The 24,375-nt window shown below is 40.1% G+C and overlaps 1 protein-coding gene across 2 annotated transcripts in view; it reads right to left on the bottom strand.

The window, feature by feature from the left end:
- The window catches only part of RERG (RAS like estrogen regulated growth inhibitor), a 168,723-nt gene extending 167,668 nt beyond the window's left edge, over positions 1–1,055 (bottom strand). The window contains exon 1 of one of the 2 annotated variants that reach the window (XM_073789015.1): positions 722–1,055. The gene's annotated coding sequence lies outside the window, so the exon portion shown is untranslated. The remainder of the gene's footprint in view (positions 1–721) is intronic. The other variant, XM_004310329.4, reaches the window with a different exon arrangement.
- Between the last annotated feature and the right edge of the window lie 23,320 nt (positions 1,056–24,375).

Here is a 24,375-nt window from a genome sequence, read left to right as displayed (position 1 = left end):
CCACCTTCAAGGAGCTTACAATTCAATAGGCCTATGACATTTAGTTCACTAATAGCCCTATTTTCATATTTATTTAAAAATAATATTTATCCATAATAAATCAATCCCAAGACTATTACACTTATCAAGGTCCATGCTTTCTATTTCCTTTTGGAAAAAAAAGGCAAGCATCTTTATACGGTAATAGTTTTGTAACTTCTATATTTATGGTCTCATCAAAATAAAGTGCAGGTGTTTAGGGAAGCAAAGAATCTAGTCTGATCGTGGGAATGAGATTCTCTTTGGGCCGCTCCTTCTCTAGCTCTGAAATCAAGTTTTCCTGGTCTCATTGTCAGAAATGCTCCCTTATCACAACGCAGCACGCACAGGAATGAGGATGATTGTACGAGACCCCTGGCTATACCGTTGCTCGGAAAGCAACAGGTATCCTGGAATGATAAACAAACAAGCCCATCGTGGACTGCAGGTCACTTGCTCTCGACCTAGGGAGCAAATGCAGCCTAAGTCAAAAGGGCATTCTCGGTCTGTCTCAGCTCAGACGGAGGGCGCTGTCAAGCTCTGGGCGCCAGCGCTCACATCTCCCTCTCAGTGACCCACAACCCCCGCCTGGGAGGACCCAGTGACCAGGAGGACCGCCCCAGAGGCCGAGCGTTCAGGGGCTCGAAAGGGTCTGAAGGAAGCAATCCCGAAAGAGCCACCTGGGCACGTGCGTGACACTCACCTGTTCATACTCTCCAGGCCCGGGAGAGCCGCGGTCCCCTTGCAAGTTCGGAATCGGTCCTCCGGGACCGCTAACCCTCCCACGCTGCGCAGCCCAGTCTGCGGGGGGCGGGGGGGGGGGGGCGTTTCCCAGCTGATGGGCTGCGATCGCGGGTGGGAGAGGCGGCAGCTGCGGCAAGTGCTGGCGGAGCGGCCAGGATCTCCTCGCTGCCACTCGCTCAGACTAGCCGCCGAGGGACTGCGGCAGGACGCGAGCTCAGCCCGGAGAGGCCGCCAGGATGCTGCAGTGCGGCGCTCGGGCGCCCCCTACCGGGGCCAGCGCCCGGCTCTTCCCGCGAGGCCGCCCCAGGCTGGTGAGTACGAACATCCAAATATCCGCCTTCGCGCGGCACGGGAGACAGGCTTCCCTTTGCCCCTGCTCAGTTCCCGGTCTCTAGGTTCCCACAGAAGGACCTCTTTCCTTGGTCAAAACCTTGCGTGTGAAAGCATTACTAGGTGATGTTTTCTATTCCATACTTCAAACCATCCTCACAACGTCCCTGAGAGACACGTTTAATTATCCCCATGATACCCAAGAGGAAACTTAGAATAACTTGTCCAAGGCTAGTAAATGATTGGAATGAAATCCAGACCGGATTGGAAACTGAGATGCTAGAAGAGACATAAATAGTGAATTCAACTGAAATTCATATCTGTATATTTGAGAAAGTTCCAAAAGTTTCACACTGTCCTTACAAGGTCAGCATTTACAACGTTTGAAGTCATCGTCCATCATCCTCAAAACCTAACAAAGATGGTTAATATTCGTGCTGTGCCTTTCACATCGCTCATCTCATTTGGTGTTTTATACCCTCCTTGAGGTAAGCACTAGTATTTAAAATTATTAGCCTTTCAGAGACGAGGAGGTGAGTTTCAGAGAGGTGAAATCATTTCCCAAAGACTGAGAAACTTTTGATTAGAGGAGCAGGAAACACCTACGTTATTTTTTTCCTTTGAAACCTAGGTGTTCTTAGCAAGATATCAGGTGGCCTCCAGAAAACCACCTCATAGAGCAGACCGGGACCTAAGGTTAAGTGAACGGTCTTCAGCGTGTCCTTGATGAAAGAGATGTAGCCAGGGAGGCAGTTTCCAGGGCCGGCTGACCTGGAAAGCCACTGCAGACGCGAGTTTTGGGCCACACTGACCAGAACAGCTGGGTCTGCGGCAGAGGTAAGAATTGCCTCTCTGTGCAGGAGTAGTCCTGCAAATTCTTGGAGAAAACTCAAACACTGTTTGCTCTGTGACTTAAAAAACTACAAATAGAACTACCATATGACCCAGCAATCCCACTACTGGGCATATACCCTGAGAAAACCATAATTCAAAAGGAGTCATGTACCAATATGTTCATTGCAGCTCTGTTTACAATAGCCCAGAGATGGAAACAACCTAAGTGTCCATCATCAGATGAATAGATAAAGAAGATGTGGCACATATATACAATAGAATATCACTTAGCCATAAAAAGAAATGAAATTGAGCTATTTGTAATGAGGTGGATAGACCTAGAGTCTGTCATACAGAGTGAAGTAAGTCAGAAAGAGAGAGACAAATACCGTATGCTAACACATATATATGGAATTTAAGAAAAAAAAAAGTCACGAAGAACCTAGGGGTAAGACAGGAATAAAGACACAGACCTACTAGAGAATGGACTTGAGGATATGGGGAGGGGGAAGGGTAAGCTGTGACAAAGCGAGAGAGAGGCATGGACATATATACACTACCAAACGTAAGGTAGATAGCTAGTGGGAAGCAGCCGTATAGCACAGGGAGATCAGCTCCGTGCTTTGTGACCACCTAGAGGGGTGGGATAGGGAGGGTGGGAGGGAGGGAGACGCAAGAGGGAAGGCTTATGGGAACATATGTATATGTATAACTGATTCACTTTGTTATAAAGCAGAAACTAACACACCATTGTAAGGCAATTATACTCCAATAAAAATGTTTAAAAAAATGTGGTATTTCCACATGTACTGACATAAAAATATTTCCAACACAATACAGGATATAGTATATAAAATTTGATATAATTTATGTATAAAACCTCATATAATTTCTATGTGGTTACACAAACATGCACACATGGCTTCATAGTAAATATGTGAAGGCTGTAAAGCCAACAAATGAAAACAGTTACCTGTGGAGAGGCATGTAGGGTTGGTGTTCATAGATAAAGGGGACATTAGGTTTATTTATAATGTTTTAGTTGGTTTTATTGAATTCATCTTATAATGAAGATTGTGTATTATAATGGTTAGAAAACAAAAATTATATTGTTCTTTAAAAAAATAATGAAAAGACAAAGTTAATATTGATACATGCGTTCTGGAGATGGTTGAAAAAGCCTGTTCAAGGAAAATGGGCCCAGCAACAAAACCATCAGTACAAAAAAGGATACATGGTCGACGTCTACAGAGTTATATCTGTAGAGTTATATCTCTTACGTGAACGCTGCCAAGATGCCTCATACGCTCTTCTCCTGTGGTGGTGAATGATATTTCAGCCAGCTTGCTTATGAAGAGTGATGACAGGAAGGCATGAAAGGGAGTAGAAAGACGCTGTCACTCATGTCTGAGACCGGGAACGGGAGCTGTGCTGCTGGCAGTCCTGCTGGTCCCAGGCATATTAGTGCTACCACAGGGCTGATGGCACAAGGGGCTCACTTTTACAAAAGGCTGACTCCAGCACAGCCCCCTTTAGGTGGCCTTATTGAAAGTACCCTTTTCTGTATTTCACACACAGTTTGCCTTTATTCCTTTCTTTCCTTTAGCCAGAAGGTAGTATCAGGAGATAGCACTGCTGGAGCAAGCACCAGACTTTACAATTAACTTCTTAATATAACATGGAGCGCAGAATTTCAGAGGCGGGCAAAACACACAAACCAAGAAAAAGCTATTTCTAGGTGTTTACCAAAAACATTCGAAGAAAGCAATTTCTTTTACATTTTAGTAGCTTAAAGATCTGCAATTAAAGTAAACTTTTAACTAATACAAGAGCTGAGAATTCTTCAATTCTGATACAAAGAAGTGATTGTCACATCTGAGAGTGGAACCTAAAAGTAACCTAAAACTGGCAGAAGAACATCAATAGAATCTGGATTATGTAATAAAATAAATCTGGAATCAAGGAGAAAAGAGCTTGTTCTCCTACTGCTCGTCTTTTACTAGTTGCCTAAAAGGAATGAATTGGGAAGTAACATCAACTATCGGGCAATATAAGCAGATTGATGTAATTATTCCTAATTTCATAACGTAAGACAGTCATTCTTGGATTATACATTTTTGTTTTCATTGTAAAGACTCAAGTTAAAGAAATGCCTCAGATAGGCCCAAGTTAAGATGCTTCAGATCAGGTAAGCAAATCTTTTATCAAAACTAGGTTGAAAAAAATCTTAAGCATCTAAAAATATTCATGGTGCTGTACATGGTAGTCTGATGAATGCACAGCGAAAGAGGGCAAATTTGACATTTAGAGGTTTTCAAGTGTGCTGATTCTGGCTGGTGGAAGAGAAGAGGGATGAATACCCGAGAAGAAGCTCTTACGTTAGAGCATGAATCTATTCTTACAGCATTTTACCAAACGCTATGAAAATGTTTACCTCGTATGAACTGATCTGTCGCCCCAGCCAGAGAGCTTTCTCAAGGACTGGAGTTACGTAGACCAGGCAGGACAAGCCAAGGTGAAATAGGAGGATGTGAAAGTCCAGGGAGTTGTTCAATGAAAGAGGGACAGACAGGCAGGTTTTTTTCAAAGTCAAAATATAGAAGCAAGAATCCGGGACTGGGAGACAAGCAGAAGCAAAGGCTGGTTGGCACTAAATAAATTTATACATCTCTTTGTCAATTGTTTATTTAGGAATTCCATCCTCTTTCCCACTCCCCCCCAGATGTCCAGGTGCCCGCGCTGTCCAAGTCCACCATGCTCTCAGCTACGATGACTCTCAGGTCTGTGTTCTCCAGTAAGATACCCACACCATTCACGTCCCTAGTTTAACTCCCAGAAAGTAAATATATTTCTCTTATTCCCAACCTTTCCAAGGGACAGCTCAGGGCTACTTGAACACATAGAAGCCCTGTTATAGTCACCGCATGGCAGAAAGGCTGGGATACCAAACTTAGGATTGCTACCCTCTGTGGTATATTTCACTAGGCATACCTTTAGAGTGGGGAGACACTATCAGCATAGAATCGACTTATTTAAGAAAATACCCACACATATTAAATAATCATTAAATGTACAGACAGGATGAGACTTATGTACCCTGCAGACACAGTGTTTAGAGCGCGCATCCTTCTCCCGTGTCGGAGTCAGGGATTCTGGTCCTCCTCAGCCCTGTCCAGAACCTCAGCCTGGCTTGCTACCTCTAGCTGTCACTTAACTATGTTCCTAGATCTTCACCTTTCAAGAAACACTTTTAAAAGTTGGTGTCCGGGCTTCCCTAGTGGCGCAGTGGTTGCGAGTCTGCCTGCCGATGCGGGGTACACGGGTTCGTGTCCCGGTCCGGGAAGATCCCACATGTCGCGGAGCGGCTGGGCCCGTGAGCCATGGCCGCTGAGCTTGCGCGTCCGGAGCCTGTGCTCCGCAATGGGAGAGGCCGCAACAGCGAGAGGCTCGCGTACCGCAAAAAAAAAAAAAAAAAATTGACTTCCATCATTTACCATTACCTGGAAGCATTCCATAAGGAATGACATTTAGTCTTAGGAGACTAGGGTGTTCCTTTCCAAAAAGCTTTCACGGTTGTGATGAGGGAGGTTTTCCATGGTCCCTTCCCTGCTATGGTGAGGGAAGCTTTGCAGGGATGTAAAATTCCCTAGCAACCTTGATGGGACATGAAGAATTTGAGACTTGGGTCCTTCCTGGAAGACATTGCGCATTACTGATCTAAACCTTTACTTTATAGTGAAGTGGCTTTTATTTTAGAGCTACCTATTAAGTATCCTCAGGCCTGAAAGTATCCCCAGGCCTGCCCTATATGGAGAAAATCCATCACTTGCTGCTTTTAATATGTTGTGACAATATACTTATGTTAGTTTTGGTTCAGGGAATAGTTTATCTGTGGGGTTAATAGCAAGGATTTGTGAATGTCAAGGACAGAACATGGAACTATTTAATTATGCATTTTCATCTCTGAATTAGATAAACTGCATAAGGTTTTAGACAGTTGTGTGTTTCTACATTTTGATATAAAACAGCAGGCTCAAAATCTGAAATACAGGTAACAGTCAGGCTAAAGTGCTTGACAGTTTCTTTTAACCACAGATGCTATCTTGCTCCACGGGCAAAAAAAAAAAAAAAATTAGTATAGACGAGCTGATACATGGTAAATTATAAGCACTTGAATGAACATACACAGCTTAATTGGGAGGCAGATATGCATTATTCTCATTTTAAAAGTAATAAGAGGAGGGCTTCCCTGGTGGCGCAGTCGTTGAGAGTCCGCCTGCCAATGCAGCGGACGCAGGTTCGTGCCCCAGTCCGGGAAGATCCCACATGCCGCGGAGCGGCTGGGCCCGTGAGCCATGGCCGCTGAGCCTGCGCGTCTGGAGCTTGTGCTCCACAACGGGAGAGGCCACAACAGTGAGAGGCCGGTGCAAAAAAACAAAAACAAAACAAAACAAAAGTAATAAGAGGAAATAAGTGATTTGCCTCTTGTGACCAGCAAGTTACAAGATGAGCTCCTATAAAGGTGTCACCAAGACACATTATTTTTATTATAATGCAATAGACTTCCAAATAATTGTCCTCAGACTGTAACAACTAGATTATCAACCTCATGTTGCCAATGTGAGTAAACACAATAATCTCCAATACACAGACAGCACTTTTATGATGTTCTAATTTCTTTCACTCTACCATTAGCTTCATTTTACAGATAAAGAAAGGGAAACCCAGAATATCTTGTCTACATTTACAAAGTTGGTAATTATTGGATGCTACTTGGTTATATGTTCTTAAATATGGAATATGGATTTTATTTTGTAAAATATATATTTGAACCTTTAGTCTTTTACTTCTAGGTTATCTGTATCATTCATTTATTTAATGAACATTATTGAGGCTCTAACATAACCAAGCACATAACTGGGCTAGATTCTGAGGATACGCCAGGGAATAATTCAGACACAGTTCATTGCCTATAGAATTTACAGCATGTTGGGGGAAAGAGAATAGTAAACAAGTTTTAATTCTTAGGAAACACTTTCAAGGTGTTTTTGTCACACTTGCACCCTAGTTAGTCACAGATATAGTGTGTGTATTTGCACTTGCATTCTGTGTTCTACGACCTACTAGTAGACCGAGATACATTGAATATTAGTTTGGTGGTAACTTCTCTGAATGAACCAACTCATCAGCTACACATAAAGAGGGCTGGTGGTGTTCAGGAGACAAGGACTGAAATCAGTGAAATGGGAAGGCTCTGAGCCTGAACTCCAGTGCAGAAACCTGGAAGGATGAACATGAACAAGAATACAAAGGCAGGAAAGGGAGTTGCGGTACGTTGTTAGGAGTAAATTCAGCATTTGCAGAGGCAGAATCCATGAGCTACATTCAGTAGAAGAGAGCAAGGGATGGTTAAGACACGGTCAGAAGCAAAAGCCATAGTCAATCTCAAAAGGACAGTTGTGACACAGAAGGTAAGCTGGCTGGTGAATGCTGCCTTTAATGCAGTAACTCAAAATTTCCCTTGAGAGACTTCTCTGGGGCTATTCTAGTCCAAGAGAGGAGAGTATTTCCCGATAGAGTCCATCTCCTGAATACAACCAGGAATCAACTAAGAAAGCCTTTTCTAATTCCAATGAAATTAGGAGGGGAAGAGGTGAATCTTGTTTTTTCTCAGCAGAAAAATATCACCTTCTAGGTAAAGACTAACTTTCGTTGGATAAATATTTTAATAATGTGATTGGAGAAGAGCTAAGATTCTCAAAAGGTAAGTGGAGCACCAGAGGATAGTTGATAAATTGCCTTTTTTTTTTTTTTTTTTTTTTTTTTTTTGCGGTACGTGGGCCTCTCACTGTTGTGGCCTCTCCAGCTGCGGAGCACAGGCTCCGGACGCTCAGGCTCAGTGGCCATGGCTCACGGGCCCAGCCGCTCCGCGGCATGTGGGATCTTCCTGGACTGGGGCACGAACCCGTGTCCCCTGCATCGGCAGGCGGACTCTCAATCACTGTGCCACCAGGGAAGCCCCGTGAGTAGTTCTTTAAGTGAGATCATTTAAATTTTGGGTGGAATCTGAATTTGTTGGGACAATAGAAAATAATTTAGAGATTTATGGGGAAAACATCAAGAAAGACACCTATTGGCTGGTAGTTAAAGAATCTCTTGGAGAAAAAATCTAATGGAGATTACTATTAAGTTGTTTCCTATGAGCTGTGGAAGTGAATTTGCCCTTTTAGTTCCCCAATTAAAATCTTCATTGCTCCCTAATGCTTCTGTGAAGTCCATTTGACTTTGGAGCACATGACTGAGTATTGAGTCCTTATTAAACTTGGTACAGGAAAAAAAATATGTTTTTCAGATGGAGAGCTATATATAAATTACAGTATTAATAAGAATAGATGTCACTTAGCACTACTATGCCCTAACGCTTTACTTACGTTATCTTATTGAATTTAATCTTTACCCCAATTATATGATTTAGTGTACAGTTCTGGTTTTCATTGCCTTGGCCTTGAATTGACACATACTACTATTTCTCATCTTCCATTGGCAAAACTTAGTTACGTGGTTACACTCGATATAAAGGGAGCCCAGAACTGCAGTCTCCACCTTGACAGCCTCTTCTCTACTTTGAAACAGAGAGCATACATTCGCAAAACAGCCAGCCAACCTGGCCACATCAGCCAGGGAAGTAGGATCCCTCTCATGTAGATGAGAGAACTGAGTGCCTTCCCCAATGGCACACAAACCAAAGTGGAAGATCCTCCTCCATGCCAGGTATTTCTTAGATGCTGAATGTTCACGTTTCAATTTAAATTTAAGGCAAAGATTCTTTAAGTGAAATGAGTTAGATGAAATAAAGTTAAGTTGGCAGACCCAAATACCAGAATTAAAAGAGAGCAGAACCAACTCAAAGGAATGAAGGAACAGCCTCTTTATGTACTGCTGAGGAATGAACTACAAGATACGTTGATAAATGGGAAAGAAGGAGCAAACCAGTACGATACAATTTGTATATTTTTAAATTGTCTTTATGCACACGCATGTGTCCTCATGCATACCTAGACAAGGCGCTGGTACAGTGGTTTCTTCTGGGGAAAGGAACTGAAGGCTTGGAGAGGAACTTGCCTTTCATTATATACAATTTATACTTTTTGAATATTTTATTGCGCCCATGTAATTACCTATGAAAAATTTAAAATTTAAGTTAAACTACAAAAAGTATCAGAAGAGAACATAACCCTTTGAGAATTGCTGCCCTATCTCCAGGATGGAGAGAACTCTTTAGCACTAACCTTCTACCCACACTCTTTTGGCTGGTGTGGGAACCTACATGTATATAGTACTCCTGACTCCCTTTGACTTGAAACTGTAGTGATTCCCGGCAACCTTCGGGGCATTGACCCTGGTCCCATGGCCAATAAACAACTCTGACGTGGTTCCACTTCCCCACTTCCTGGCAATTGAACCATCCAAGTTGACTGAGCACCAACAGAATCTGCATCCCATTTACCACTTGTGCCTTGATCAACTCCCCTGAGACTGAACGTCTAGCTAGACTTTCTGGATGACTGGCCCAGTGCAGCACACATGTAGAAGATCTGCAGAAATGAACCAAGATGTACAATAGGCAAATGAGTGATTTGTGGACAAAGGATAATAAGATTTCAAAAGTGAATTCCTACGATTAAGGATTTTAAAGACAACAAAAAAATCACTTTTTTCTGTTCACATTTATTGGAGAAAATTGTTAGTGTTTTTTATGCCAATTGTCTAGTCAAGTCAAGCTTTACCTCAGCCAAAGCTGATTTTCCCAAACATGAAAGCAAACAACTTAAAAATAGCCTTGAATGGAAATAATTACTACTTTATATGATGAAGAAAGTATATCTTTTTGCCAGAAAGTCCCTTTTCTACTTGGCAAAGACCTAATTACCACTGCTCACTAAAAGAGAACTGATGCATTTGTTGAAATTTCTAGATTCCAAAGTTTAAAGTTGTTTACTAGAGTTTAGAAAATGCTAAAGGTTATCTTTCAGTCCAAAATGACTTCACAGACAATAATATAGTTCCAGTGATGGATAAAATATTGTTCAAGCCCTTTTGTCTTACTTTTGAGCCTTTTTTTTTTAAGGGAGAGAATGCAACTAAACAAATATGGAAATTAATCCTTAATCCTAAACAGTTAAATCTTCATTTAAAATTATATATACAATAACTGTCTCCATTAGAAGTTAAATACTTTGAACCACAAAGTCAAAACAAAATTTATAATTAAAAGCTTCTCAGACCCTAGGCTCTCTTAGGATAAGTTATACCACATTCTTTAACTAGAACATGATGCCCTGCTTAGAAGGCAGATGGAGAAATATTAATTTGACTTTTCATACAAACTCAAATTTTTCATGTTGTTTGGGGTATGGTACCCATTGCATACATTCTTTAATTCATTTGTATATTCATTCATGCCAGACAAACATTTTTAAGATTATTCATTTTAATTGCATTTGGACAGTAAAAACAGTCAGTATACAATATGCTCATTCTACTTCAGACTAAAAATGGATGTCTCCACTCAAACGTCAACTTTGTGAACCAAATAAGAGAACCAGCAATAACGTTTAGTATTTAGATATACGAGAATGAAAATGAATACTGGCTGCTTTCCTAATAGTTTTTTGTTTGGCTGGTTGGTTTTTGTTTTTTTATTTCCAATTTTGATTTTTTATTTAACTTCTCCTCTTAGTCCCACAGAACTTTCAAACTGAAATGTGCCCCCTGGTGCTTTCCATTTGTTAGATTGTATTACTGGTCAAATGAACTAAAGACAATTGACTTCTATTTAAAGAGTTGTTTCATGAAGTTTTTGGTTCACCAGCACTTTTAATCTTATTATCAATTACAGTATGTCCCAACATGAACTAATGCACTAATGGATTATGTCTGTCAAAGAACAGGAACAAAAGGAAGCTTCATCTCTGGTGGAGAAGGATATATTGCGGTAAGACTTTGCCTTTTTTCTTCAAAATGCTGTGATACCAAACATCTATCTTTCCTTTCATCTCTGTGCCCTCCCTGCAAACTCCTTTGCAAGTTCCTCCCTACCTTACTTCTGGATACTGAAGCTCCTTGGAGCCCTTAAATGGGTCTCTCTATTTTCTCTCTCTCTTCCTAAATTTTCTTAAGCAGTCCTATAGTGTAAATGCTATCCCCGTCTCTGTGCAGATGATGCCTACATTTATATAACACTATAATAACTATGACATTTTCCTTGTCTGGAGCAAAGGCTGAGAGCAATGCAATACTGTGCAAGGATCTTAGAGGAGAGGCTAAACCAGGTGGGAAGGTGACGCTGAGGGATTGTGAAACCAGCACCACCGTCATTAGACTGTCAGCTGCCTTCAGAATCTATAAAGGAAAGCAGGGAGTCCATTGGAGGGTGCAGCGGCCAATAGTACAGGTTTCTTTGGAGTAAATTGTCAGTGTGTTGTATATTTCTCCCTTGTTCTCCACCAGCCATGAGGGTGGGAGGTATTCCTTTCTCACTTAAAGCCTGTAAGTCAGGATCTGTAGAACCATTTAGAGTTTAGCACACAGGTTTTGAAACACACGACTAGTATCGGAGTCCCTTGAAGGACAAGAGCTCCGTAAACGGAGGAAAGAAGGTGGGAGTGGGGTGAGTTGCAAGTTGACAGACTTAGAGGAAAGATATATGTTTTCCAGGTGTCAAAGGTGAACTTCATGAGCTGTCTTGAAACAGGTGACTTCCTGTTTCTCAAGAGGACTTCCTGCCAGGAGTGAGGTGAACTCTGCATGCATTGGCTTGGAAGGTACCAGCTGTTCCCTTTCACCCCACCCAGAAGGCACCGATACCACATTTCAATTATACCAGTTATTCCTCCTCTATCCCACCAACCCCTTGAAATCCTGCAGAGACCCAGAACCATCCTACGCTACTAGAAGAGTTAAGGTCAGTCCCCACTCTGGGACTCAGAGTCCAAAAGCAGGACAGCTGGTGGAGTGCAGACATTTCAAATAGAAAGTATCTGAAACTTAGTTTGAAAACGATAATGGCTTTGTATTCTGCCTGATACTGGTATTAGAAACCCTGAGACTTCCCCATTCCGGTGGAAGGAAAGAACCATTCAACAGAAAGGAGTTAAAAAGGCAAGTTGAGAAAGTATAAAGCTGCTGTCTTCTTTCAATCTGCTGGATGCAGGTACTTTCAAGGAATGGTTGCAGGTTTATGTTATGTCCACGGGTGAAGATCTCTGAGCTCTAGAATTAAATACCTAGCTGAACATTTGACATCTACATTTGGTTGCTTTGTAAGCAACTTTAGCTTAGCAGAGCCAAAAGTTGATTGCAGCTCCCTCTCAAAGCTGATCTGATTCTTCCTCCAGGCTTTCCCGCCTCCTTACAAGGCTTCCTCGTCGACCCAGTTTCCTAAGCGAGAAAACCAAGGGGAAATCCCTCTCTCCTCCCACCATGACCTTCTTCTATATCAGCAAGTCCTGTTGATTCTGACTGATTGGTCTGGTAACAAATCCAGCCTCATCTACCTATAACTATTGTTATAACTCTTGTACGGGGCACAATCATCTTTCACCCAGACCACACTAAAATGGTCCCCTAAGGGTATCTCTACATCTAGGGTTGCTTTTCTCAATCTTTCAACATAGCAGCCACTGTGATTAATTATGTAACCATTTTATTAAGGTGCCTCAACTCCCAGTATTTGCTGAGATACTGTTTCCCACTGAGTAGTATCTTCCTGGGTAATATCTCAGCTTGATTCTCTAAGTTTTCAGTCATTTTGGATCAGTTGGTCTCATTCAGCTCCTAAGACTCAGTCCTGTTTATCTGAAGCCTTTAATCTCATCTGCAATTCAGCTGTTCTGCCCACCCCACCAGTCAGCAGGATGCTGGCAGTTCACGTGGCTCTGAGCAGAGGCATTTTACTCTTCTTGACTCCCTCCCTGGACCTGGGGTAGGGAGAAGAGACTAGGGTGGTAGAGTGCTCTCTTTTGTGACCAGCTTTGCAAGGCCTCCCCTGCCTCCTTGTTTGCTTGGTAACTGCCTTTCCATCTCATTGTCCATGACCTGCAGGGGATCTCCTGGGCACCATCAGTCTTTTGTTAACATCCAGCCACGTCTTCCATTGCCCTGCCACAGCAGCCCCCAGTGTACCCTCTTGAGCCACACGAACAAGCCTACATCCTTTCTCTAAAACCTCTCCCACTCCTGCAGGGAGATGTGAGATGTAAGCTCCTCCCATCTCAGAAGCCGGGAACCCATGGCGGGGGTGGGTGGAGGCTCTCAACACCCATTTCCCTCTGATTCTTTATATCCTTAATTTGTAGCACGGAGATGGGCAAACACTGGTGAAGAGCCCACAGAACCAAGTCCTAACTGTCAGGCTCCCCTCATACCTACTCCTCCCCCCACAACAAACTCTGAGGCTGATTAGGAAGGAAGAGAAAAAGAAGATGGAGGTTACGTAATAACCACATTGCCAGGTTCTAAGAATCTCTGAAATCAGTTCTAACTCTGTTCTTCCTAGGATCCACGTAAACCAATACATTTCCAACTGGAGCCTGTTTAGTTGGGTTTCTATCACCTACAAACCAGAAAATAGTGACTCCTACTACTACACATAAACCAGAGGGATTTATCTAAATGCGAACATAGCCAAGGACCGAGCTCAACAGCAAACGTGCCAGGAGTGCTTCCTATTCTGGTACGTGGCTTTCTGGCTGCTGTGGGCGATTGTTTGTTTGCTTTGTTCACGTTTGTCTTCATTTCTGTTTGAATAGTACAGTGCTACCGAAAGCATGGTCCCTGACAGAATAAGTACAGAAATTGAGAATTGAGAGCAATTTGCCATTGACATAACTTTCAAACATATGATCAGTGAACTCATCTCACTGAAAAAAAAAAAAATAGACCAGTTTGGGTGTTTTCTTTATATTTCATTTTCCTAGTAATTCATTCTTTTTTGCAACAGTAGCAGTCTATGGGAAAGAAAGAAAGAAAGAAAGAGAGAGAGAGAGAGAGAGAGAAAGAAAGAAAGAAAGAAAGAAAGAAAGAAAGAAAGAAAGAAAGAAAGAAAGAAAGAAGGAGAGGGAGGAGTGAAGGCAGGAAGGAAGGAATGAAAGAAGAGGAAAGAAAGCTAGCTCTTTACCACAAGTAGTTTGAGTTACTGCACTAGTATGTATTATATATTCTCTGTAAACTGACTGAAATTCTTTTATATAAAGTGGTAGAGGATAAAATAAGTACACAAACACACAACTTCATAACTTTGATTCTCTTAACTGGCGAATTACTCTTCCTCCCACTGATGTTCTCTTTGCCACCCCCACCAGCTATATGCACCTACTGTTTTCCCCACCTACCTGGCCAATTTCCTCATCACCTTACTGCCAACCACCACAGCTGTCTTCAACTGAGTTGCTTGAAATGCTGTTTAAACTAAAATGAACATATATCATGGTTCCTAAATAAAAATGCTCTTGTGTCCCACAATAGATCATGATCTTAAATAAATTTTATGCCCTAATGACTTGTGCCTAAATTCTTTTATAGTTTATCATAAAATTGCATTCGCACCTTTTCAAGTCCAACATTTCACAGGTTATATATAGGGCTTCTTTCTTTAAGCTTCAGGAAGATTAGTGAACTAGCTTGCATTAGGAAAAGCAAATACTAAGAGAAACAAGGAATAAAATGTTTACATAATGGTGGTGTTACCCATTTTTCTGAGTGCAATCACTTGGAAACTCTCCTTCTAATTAAAAAGAAAGATAGACAAATTAAAATTGGTTGGGTTTATCTCAATTTGATTGTAGTGGTTCACTCAATACATACCAATAAGAAAATACTTTGTTAAGGATCAGCTGAAGGATTGCCTTTCCCTCAATCACATTTGGCTTCTTATCAATGTTAGTATGGGATTAGTTTTCTTTTCCACATGGAGAAAATATGCCAATGTATTTGTCTACAAGATAATAAACCAAAATCCGGAAACATTTTTGTCCTTATATTTGGGTTTCCCACCCACTTGGTTAAAGATTTGGTTAAAACGAAAGCATAGAAAATAGAGAATGACCAAGGGGTCGGGGGGATAAACTGGGAGATTGGGATTGACACATACACACTACTATATATGAAATAGATAACAAATAAGGACATACTGTATAGCCCAGGGAACTCTACTCAATGCTCTGTAATGGCCTAAATGGGAAAAGAATCTAAAAAAGAGTGGATGTGTGTATATGTATAACTGATTCACTTTGCTGTACACCTGAAACAAACAAACACTGTAAATCAACTATACTCCAATAAAAATTTTAAAAAGAAACGAAAAAGAAAACAAAGAATGTATTTGGAATTTTATGAGTTAAGAAATCTTAAAAAATTTTAGTAGTCAGTTTAGTGTATAGAAATATATTACCATAAACTATGAATGCTTAATACGGTTGAAAGATTCTAGAAATCAGGGAAGATAAAGACAGGACAGCAATGAAACAGAGAGGAGACTTGCAAAGAGATTGTGTGTGCACATGCATGTGTGTGCGTGCGCATGCATGTGCATGTGTGTCTGCACATGCGTTGTGTGAGCGTGCATGTGTGTGTGCATGTGTGTGAGCGTGCATGTGTGTGTGCGTGTGTGAGCGTGCATGTGTGCGCGCGTGTGCATGTGTGCGCACGCGCTTGTGTGTGAGTGTTCATGTGTGTGCGAGCGTGCGTGAGCACACGTGCATGTGTGTGTGTGCGCATACATGTGTGTGTGTGTATGAAAGTGAAGGAGGAAGAGAGGTTCATGGAAGGAGAGGAAGGCTGTGGAGACAGCTCACAGCAATTTTTTTCGAAAGTTTTAAAGAGGTCCAAACATTCTTTATCTCCTCATCCTCCAATTTTACAACATTTTCCATTTTCTCCACTTCCCCTCGTTCATTACCACTTATCACTTGAAAACGCATCACCAAAGGGAGAAATGCAAGCTGCCTTTCTGATCTCACTGCCGTAGCAGCATTCCGGGACTTCACCAGCAAGGAACTGAACACAGAGACTCTGCATCCTTCCCATCCCTTCTCCTCTGCTCACTTCCCATCTCCTTGGCATCCTTCCTTTGCTGCCTCTCCCCACACCCCACAACCTTAAAAAACAGACACTCAAGAGCGAGCTATGGTGAAGGTTGTTGTGAAGAGATTAACAAAAATACAGACTTTGAGTCAAATATTATTGCCTTAGAGACCCACGCGCTAACCTACGGGATATCCTTTTCATCTCATACTCTCACCAGGCATTTCTGGAACAGCTAATGTACTGGACTGGCAACGTCTTTCCTTTCTCTACTTTGCAGTTGTGGCAGTTTACCTTCTCCCTCTCCCAAGCTGAGAGTTTATCATTGAACTGGTGGATGGTAGAAACTGTTACAAGGCCAATCGATCTTGTGATTTATAAAAGCCTAGGCTCATTAAAGACATTATTTTATGCTTCCAGAATGTGGAAGGGAGAAGAAGTATCTTTGCAGGGAGACAGTGAGGGTGAGAGTGGGAAGAAAGACCCCGGCATCTCCCCAGGGTGGGAAGAGGATGCTTTTGGGCCATGCCCTGGGGCTCTAGGCACTTGAGTTTCAGCACCAGCAAAGACCCTGTGTCTCAGTCGATGAAGGAATACCACGGCTGGACTTCAAAAGACCATGAGGACTTGTGAACAAGGGGCATCTGAGCAGGGGCAAGTGTGGATCCCATATTGAAAGTACCTTCTCAAATATTTGCTTTGCATAAAACCCCAGGACTTTTGCACCACCCTGGAGGGCTACCCAGAGTTTAGCAAGAGAGATTGGTGGCATAGGAGTTTAGAGTTGGATTTAAATTAATTTCAGCAATAGAAGAAACATGACATTTCTTGCACTGAAATGTGTGCCCACTCTATAAGTATCATGACTACAAAGAGATACACAGAACAAAAAATACTTAATCATATGATATATATTTATATAGATATATAAATATATATCATATGATTATATAATCATTATAAAAATTACCTCTCAGGATTGCATGTGGGAATTAGAAACTTTTCCAAGCAAACCTCTGTTTCCCCTTTAAGTGTCGTGAATGTTCAAAGTCAGGAATTCTTCTCTAACTTGTGTGTTTGCAGAATTCTAATACCTATGCTTCTGATTTTCCAACTAGTTAGAAACTAAGGAGAGCTCTTTGCTTTCAGTTCTCTGACATGACTCACAGTGGAATTGTATCTAAAACAGTTGCCACCTTGACTCTTTGAAGTAGGACTACAATCCTATACCACAGTGTGAGAGCCGAGTTTCCTCACAAATCAGTGACAGTGAACCTGCAGGGTCGCAGCAGGCCCTCAATATGTATTCTCTCTAATTCTTTTTTTTCTCTCTAATTCTTGATTCCCCTTATTTAGTAGTGTGTGTCTGTGTGTGTGTCTGTGTGTGTGTGTATGTCTGATAGGGGATAATTCCATTTATTTTTCTATAACATTACCATTTATCATATTTAGACATTTTTCCTGTGTCACTGACCCCTCCATTCCAGGAATATGTTGTTTCTCCTCTCCACACTAGAGTGTAGCAAGGGAAAAACTTAGCTAGCAATTGCACTCAGTGGTCTGATAAGTGCCTTGTTTATAGCAGAAGGACATAAATGCATATTTACATATATCACTGGCAAGATTTCCTTTACGTATCTGATGGACATTAATTTGGACTTAACTAGTTTCCTATAAAAAGAAATTGCATGGGACCAAGGAAGAATATTATGTGTTTAATAATTTTCTCTGCCTGCTGTAGACATTAAATTAAATTTATATGCTAATTATGACAATAATGGCCCTTTTGATGATTCTACACTACAAGCATCAACCGAAATGAGGTCCCTAGTTGGCACTGAGAAAATCAAAGGATCTTAGTCTGAGGAGTAAATATGTGATTATAGTGATTATATGGGAATTGTGATTATATTCTTGAATAAAGAAAACAGATTGGGATTTACAAGTTTCCTCTGAGGATCAATTAATGAATTAACACCTATTGAAGACTGACGGGGTTTCTGGAGCTGAACAAATTACTTCATCAACCTGCAAAAAAACATCACTAGTGGACTGAGCCGTACACTGAACCCAGCCGAGCATGGCCCTCAGCAGAGCAATTAAGCACATGGAATTTATCTTCACTGCGCATGGCATCTGCATTGTATATTCTGGAACACTGTTCCTGGCTCTGTCACCTGCTAGCTGCATAATAATAACCAAACAATCTACCTTCCCGAGTTTTAGTTTCCTAATTATAAAATGGAAAATCATTGCCCTGTTTATGGAGAGTCTCCAAGAAACAAGGAGTAGGAAATTACTTTTAAAATTATTAAACAGTCTACAATCATACAATATTATTTCTCTGTTTCATTTTTTTTTCTCGAGACTTTCTCAAGGGGTTGTTTGTTCTCATGATTTCTCATTCCTCTTTCTTTTTCTTCTAAATCCTCATTCCAATGACCCCACATCGCTAAATCAAAACAATGGCCAATTCTCAGTTTTCAGCATACTTAACTCCATCAGAGTATATGACACAATCAACAGGTTAGTCCATTTTCCTTGAAAATTTTTCTTTCTTTTTTTAAAATATTTATTTATTTGTTTTTGGCTGCATTGGGTCTTCACTGCTGCGCGCGGGCTTTCTCTAGTTGTGGTGAGCAGGGGCTACTCTTGGTTGTGGTGCGTGGGCTTCTCATTTTGGTGGCTTCTCTTGTTGCAGAGCACCGGCTCTAGGCGTGTGGGCTTCAGTAGTTGTGGCTCGTGGGCTCTAGAGCGCAGGCTCAGTAGTTGTGGCGCACGGGCTTCTTTTCTCCACAGCATATGGCATCTTCCTGGACCAGGGCTCAAACCTGTTTCCCCTGCATTGGCTGGCAGATTCTTAACCACTGCGCTACCAGGGAAGCCCGAAACACTTCATTTAGCTTCCAGACATACTTTCTTGCTTTTCTCCCTAAATCACTGGCTGTATATTCTCTAGAGGTTCTTAGCCTTCTCCCTAATATTTATCCAAGGGCTTAAGACTTCTCTACACCTGTTTCCTTCTGTTCTCTCTACACTTATCTAATATCATGACTTTAAACGCCATCTCTATTCCGATTACTCCCACAGCAGTCCAGACCTCCCTTGCAAACTCCAGACTCATATTCTACTGATAACTCCAATGGGTTATCAATATATATATATCAGATCAACATTTTTTACACCTTAAATTTACACAGTGTTATACGTCAAATGTATTTCAGTTAAAAAAAACCAAAACATTGCACTAAGTACCTTAGCTAGAGAGAAGAAACAAAGATAAAAATTGTGAAAGGAAAAAAATATTTCATTATTCACAGATGGTGTGACTGTGAACACAGAAAATCTTAAATACTCTAAATACATTATCAAATTAACAGGAGAATTTAGTGAAGTATCTGGATACAAAATGAATATATGAAAAATCAATTTTTTCCTATACAACAGAAGAAAACAGGGAAAAAAGTATCACTTACAATAGCGTTAAATCATATCAAATTCTGAGGAACAAATAAAAGATGTACAAAATCTCTATGGAGAAAATTAGAGTTTTTATTGAAACTCTATAATAATTAAATTAATTAATTAACCTAATTAATTATATAATTAATCTGTTAGATAATTTAAAAAACCAAAATTAAAAAGAGAAGTAGACCATGTTTGTGGATACAATATTTTACAGATATCAACTTTATCAAAATTGACCTATGCATTCCATGTAATTTTATTCTAAATTTTGTATGATTCTAAAATATATAGGAAAATGTGAAGAGCCAAGAACAGGCAAGCCCTTCTGGAAGAAGGAAAATGTTAGACCAGAACAATCCTTTACCAGATATCAAGATTTATTTGAAGCAATGTTAATTAAAAAGGTATTCTTTTAGCACAGAGAAAGGCAACAGAGACCACTGGAACTGATCAGGAGTTCAAAAACAGGTCCATACTTACATCGATCTGAAATATGATGGAGACAGCATGACATATCAATGGGGAATTGGCAAACTTTTCAACAGATGGAACTAGGACAGTTAGTTGGATGGACACACACACACACACACAAGGATATTTCCAGGTAGATAAAGAACATAAAGACAAAAGGCTAATCTATCAATGTTTAGTCAATAACATAAGATAATATCTTCATGAAGTCAGGGAAGAAGAATATTTCTTAAAGAATATGCAAAAGTCACTAAGTATAAAGGAAAGATCTGTTAACTCAACCACATTCAAACGAAAACTATGTCATGCGTAAAAAAAATTCTGAGGAGAATAAACAGATAAGCCATAGAGAAGGAAGTTGTATTTGCAACATATATTTTAAACAAAGATCTGGTATACACACACAGATCCTAAAGTTATTAATGAAGACCCCCTCCCAAAAGAAAAAATGGCGAAAGAGACTTCAACAGCTTCTCTTCAGAAGAGGAAATCCAGTTACCTGTTTGGGCTGAATTGTTTCGCCCCAGAATTCATATGTTGAAGTCCAATACCCAGGATCTCAGAATGTGACCTTAAGTGGAAATAGGGTTGTTGCTATATGTAATTAGTTAAGATGAGGTCGTACTGGAGTATGGTGGGCTCCTAAATCCAGTACGACTGGTGTCATTATGAAGAGGGAAAATTTGAACACAGACACACACAGGAAAAACACCACGAGAGCATCAAGGTAGAGCTGGAGTGATACAACCATACACCGAGGAATGCCAAAAATGAGCCAGTAAACCGCCAGGTGAGGAGAAAGGCGTGGACCAGATTCTCCCCACAGCCCTCAGAAGGAATGAATCCTGCTGGTCCTTGATCTTAGGCTCGTCACCTCCAGAACCATGAGATCATAAATTTCTCTTTAAGCCATCCATTTTGGGGAATGTCATTTTAGAAGCCCTAGCAAACTAATGTGTGGTCAATAAACCTAGGGAAATGGGATCAGACTAGTGATTAGGGAAATGAAAATAACAATGATCTATGTCTACACATCGACTAGATGGGCAATAGTACAAGATCAATTAATAGTGAGAATATAGAGCATGAGGGACTGTCATACACTTCTGCTGACTGCTATTTTCAAACTAGTTTGGAACAACAGTTCGATAACATCCAGTAAAGTTAAATGTATACATAACTCCTTAAACCAGCAATTCCCCTCTTAGGCATACACCCTAGGAATTAATCAGTGAGCATATGACTTCTCTGCACCAGGATACATACATTAAGAATGTGTAATAAGAAGCAAAATGAGAAACAAACTTGATATAGGTATAGATATATAGATATAGATAACAAAATAAATAAACAGATCAGGACAATCTTGTTTTTCATTAAGTCATATCTGACATACAAACATATTAGTTTCAGGTGTACAACATAGTGATTTGATAATTTTATCCGTTATAAAATAAGCACCACAATAGTCCAGTTACCATCCATCACCATATTAGATCAGAATATATTCATACAATGAAATACCTTGCAACGATGAAAAGAAATAAACTAAAGATACATAAAAGAACAAGGATGACTCTCCCAAACAAAATTTTAAGTATCTGATGGGTATGATTACCCAGGTGTTTTCTTCATAATTATTAAACTGAATATATATATATATATATATATATATATATATATATATTATGTAGTTTTCTCTGTTTAATTCTATTTCACAAAAAAAAAATCTAAATTTTTTTTATTAGGCAGAGAAGAGTCATTTGACCACCTTAATTGCACAGAATCTGAAGGGGTAAAAATACGATAATAGTAGCAATGAGATTCTGTTTTAGGAGAAAGAAGAAAACAGGTATTTGGTAAGGCGTTAACAAGTGTCTGCTGAACATATGCTATTCATTATTTGAGATAGCTTGAGTGCAATTATAGTTTTAAAAGTATGTATTTTTTATACAATTATGTGCATAAATGAAAGCCAACTACTTCATCTGATGGTCAACCAAAAATAAAAGGAGATCTGTTTGAAAACTTGAAGTAGAAATTTGCTACACTGAACTTACTAAGAACCAATATGTCCGTGGCTAACTTGACTCATTTCTAAAGGATTTTCAGGAGACAGTGTGCATACTTTAGGGCTAATCCCTGTGTGAGACAGATGTAGACTATCCCACTTTGTGGATTTGGCTTTTTACCCAACTTGGCATAGTGTTCTGGAGGCTGGCTCCTGAAGTATTTCCTGACTGCTGAAACCCTGAGGATATAAAACAGGCTTACACTTTTCAGGACTTGTCATTGAATTTTCACCCCTTGCCCACTTTTTCTAAATTCCAGAGGTTTTTGGTAATTCGCTTTTTGTAGGTTGTCTGAGTCGACACTTACCCACCATCCCCTTCTCCCTAGTAACCTTCTCTCTAGGGGTGGCCTCATGGGAGTGGAGAGAGACACATGCAGAAGTCTCCTATGTGGGGCTCCTTGGAAAACTTGCTTTCGGTACGAAGGGACCTTCTCTTTGTATGGAGTTCTGTAGATACACTGGCAGATGTATCCTTCCACGATGAAGCAGCAAGCTTGAAGACCAAAGCAAACATACCACAGATTGTGGAGCAGAAACTTGGATCAAACCGTGCTCCCTATCAGCACTGCTGAACAGCTGCAGGGACCACCCACCTCCAGGCTCCTGACATCACACACCATCAGTTGCAGAGGTGCATCTCTAAGATAAAGTATTTCCAGAACTATTAGAACGGTAAAATTATTTCTCTTCAGGGAGATAAACAGGCCCCATCTAGAACCCTGTCATATAAATTATTGAGTAACTGTCATTTGAAATTTGACTTAAAATCAATAACATACCTAGATAAAAGATAACTTCAAAAGCAATTTTGAAATAAACTCAGTGAATTATAAAATTGTAATGTCTTATATTTTTTTTAAAAAAACAGTGAAAACTAAAACTAAACAAAAATGCTAGCAATGAAGAAGACTTCCAATGCTGAAGAAATAACACTGGTTTCGAAGCAGTTGTTTCTGAAATTCATTCCAGATCTTTTTTTTTTTAACCTTGAAAAAGTTACTTAACATCTTAGTCTCCGTTACATCATCTGTTAAATTAGTTAATAATTTCTTCCTTACAAGATTGTTGTTTTATGTGGAAAATAGCAATTCCAGTCCTGTTACATGCTACTTATTCAATAAATAGTGGCTATCATTGAAGTTTATAAAATCAAGTCATTTTCTAAGGTCACTAGTTATGTTATCTTGAGGTTATTGATTTTCTTCCAAAAAAAAAAAGTGGATTGAGTAAAATGACTCCCTAACATAACACGCAGTTGGCCCCTATCATAAACCCACATCACATCAGTGGAACTGTAGAGAAAGAATATCATCACTGGGTTCAAGTCTCAGCTCTGACCTTGCCCAGCTATTTGACCTTGGGCAAGTCAGTGAAGAAACCTCAGAAATCCTTTTGTGTAAAACTCTGGAGTTGAGTGGATATGATCTCTGATATGACGTGAAAATTCCCTTTGAATTTAAGGGACCAGTTACTTGAGGCAAAAGCACTGGGTTGCAATCATGTGAATGTAAGTAGCTAGCTAATTTCAGAGGAAAAGAGAATCTGAGAAAGCTCCTACTCACATGACAGTAAAAAATGTGACCATGCAAAAGAGCCCACGGCAACATAGCTTGGCTTCGTCTAGTTGTTCCTAAGGAAGCATTATGATGCCCTGTGTGTGTGGTCTGGGTCTCAAGCTAGTTGAACTGCTTAGAAGAATTTGATCTACTATGTTGTACATCTGGTTTATTTGATTTACAAATTCAGTGCTTAGCAAGATGTTATTAGATCTGTATTTGGGAATTTAAAATAAAATCTGTATGTGTCTTGGGTGATTAACCATTTGAGACAATCCAGATATATTGAAATTGTCATCATAGTTTAATACGTCCAAGGGAATTTGATTAAATATGGAATGATGTTTGAAAAAAGTTTGATATGATATGTCAAATTCAAAAAAGCATCTTTTTCCAAATCCTTATATGTTAAAAATAAAATAAGATCTTATAGAAAAAAGAAAGTCTTAAAATTTAATTTTCAAATGGTAACTTTCACCAAAGAAATATTGATTAAAATCCAAGTATTAGAGAGAATCCTTGTTCTTGCACAAAGTCCCCATCTGTATTATCCCCTTCCGTATTTTTCTTTCTCTAGCTCTGGCTAACTCAGAGACATTCCCACAGAAGAGGTAAATGATTCCCATTCTAAGCAGGTGGGCACACATCTTTGAAAGAGTTTTATTCCAATGCCTGCATTTGTAGTGCCACCTAGTGTTAAAGAAGGATAATGACATCTTCAGAAGTCAAGCAAGGAATTATTAGGTATAAAATAAGCTACAAGGATACATACAACATGGGGAATATAGCAAATATTTC

Source organism: Tursiops truncatus, chromosome 11 (genome assembly GCF_011762595.2).
Source record: "Tursiops truncatus isolate mTurTru1 chromosome 11, mTurTru1.mat.Y, whole genome shotgun sequence".
NCBI lineage: Eukaryota > Metazoa > Chordata > Mammalia > Artiodactyla > Delphinidae > Tursiops > Tursiops truncatus.
Note: the sequence above shows the minus strand (reverse complement) of the source record. Positions and strands in the feature narration are given on the sequence as shown.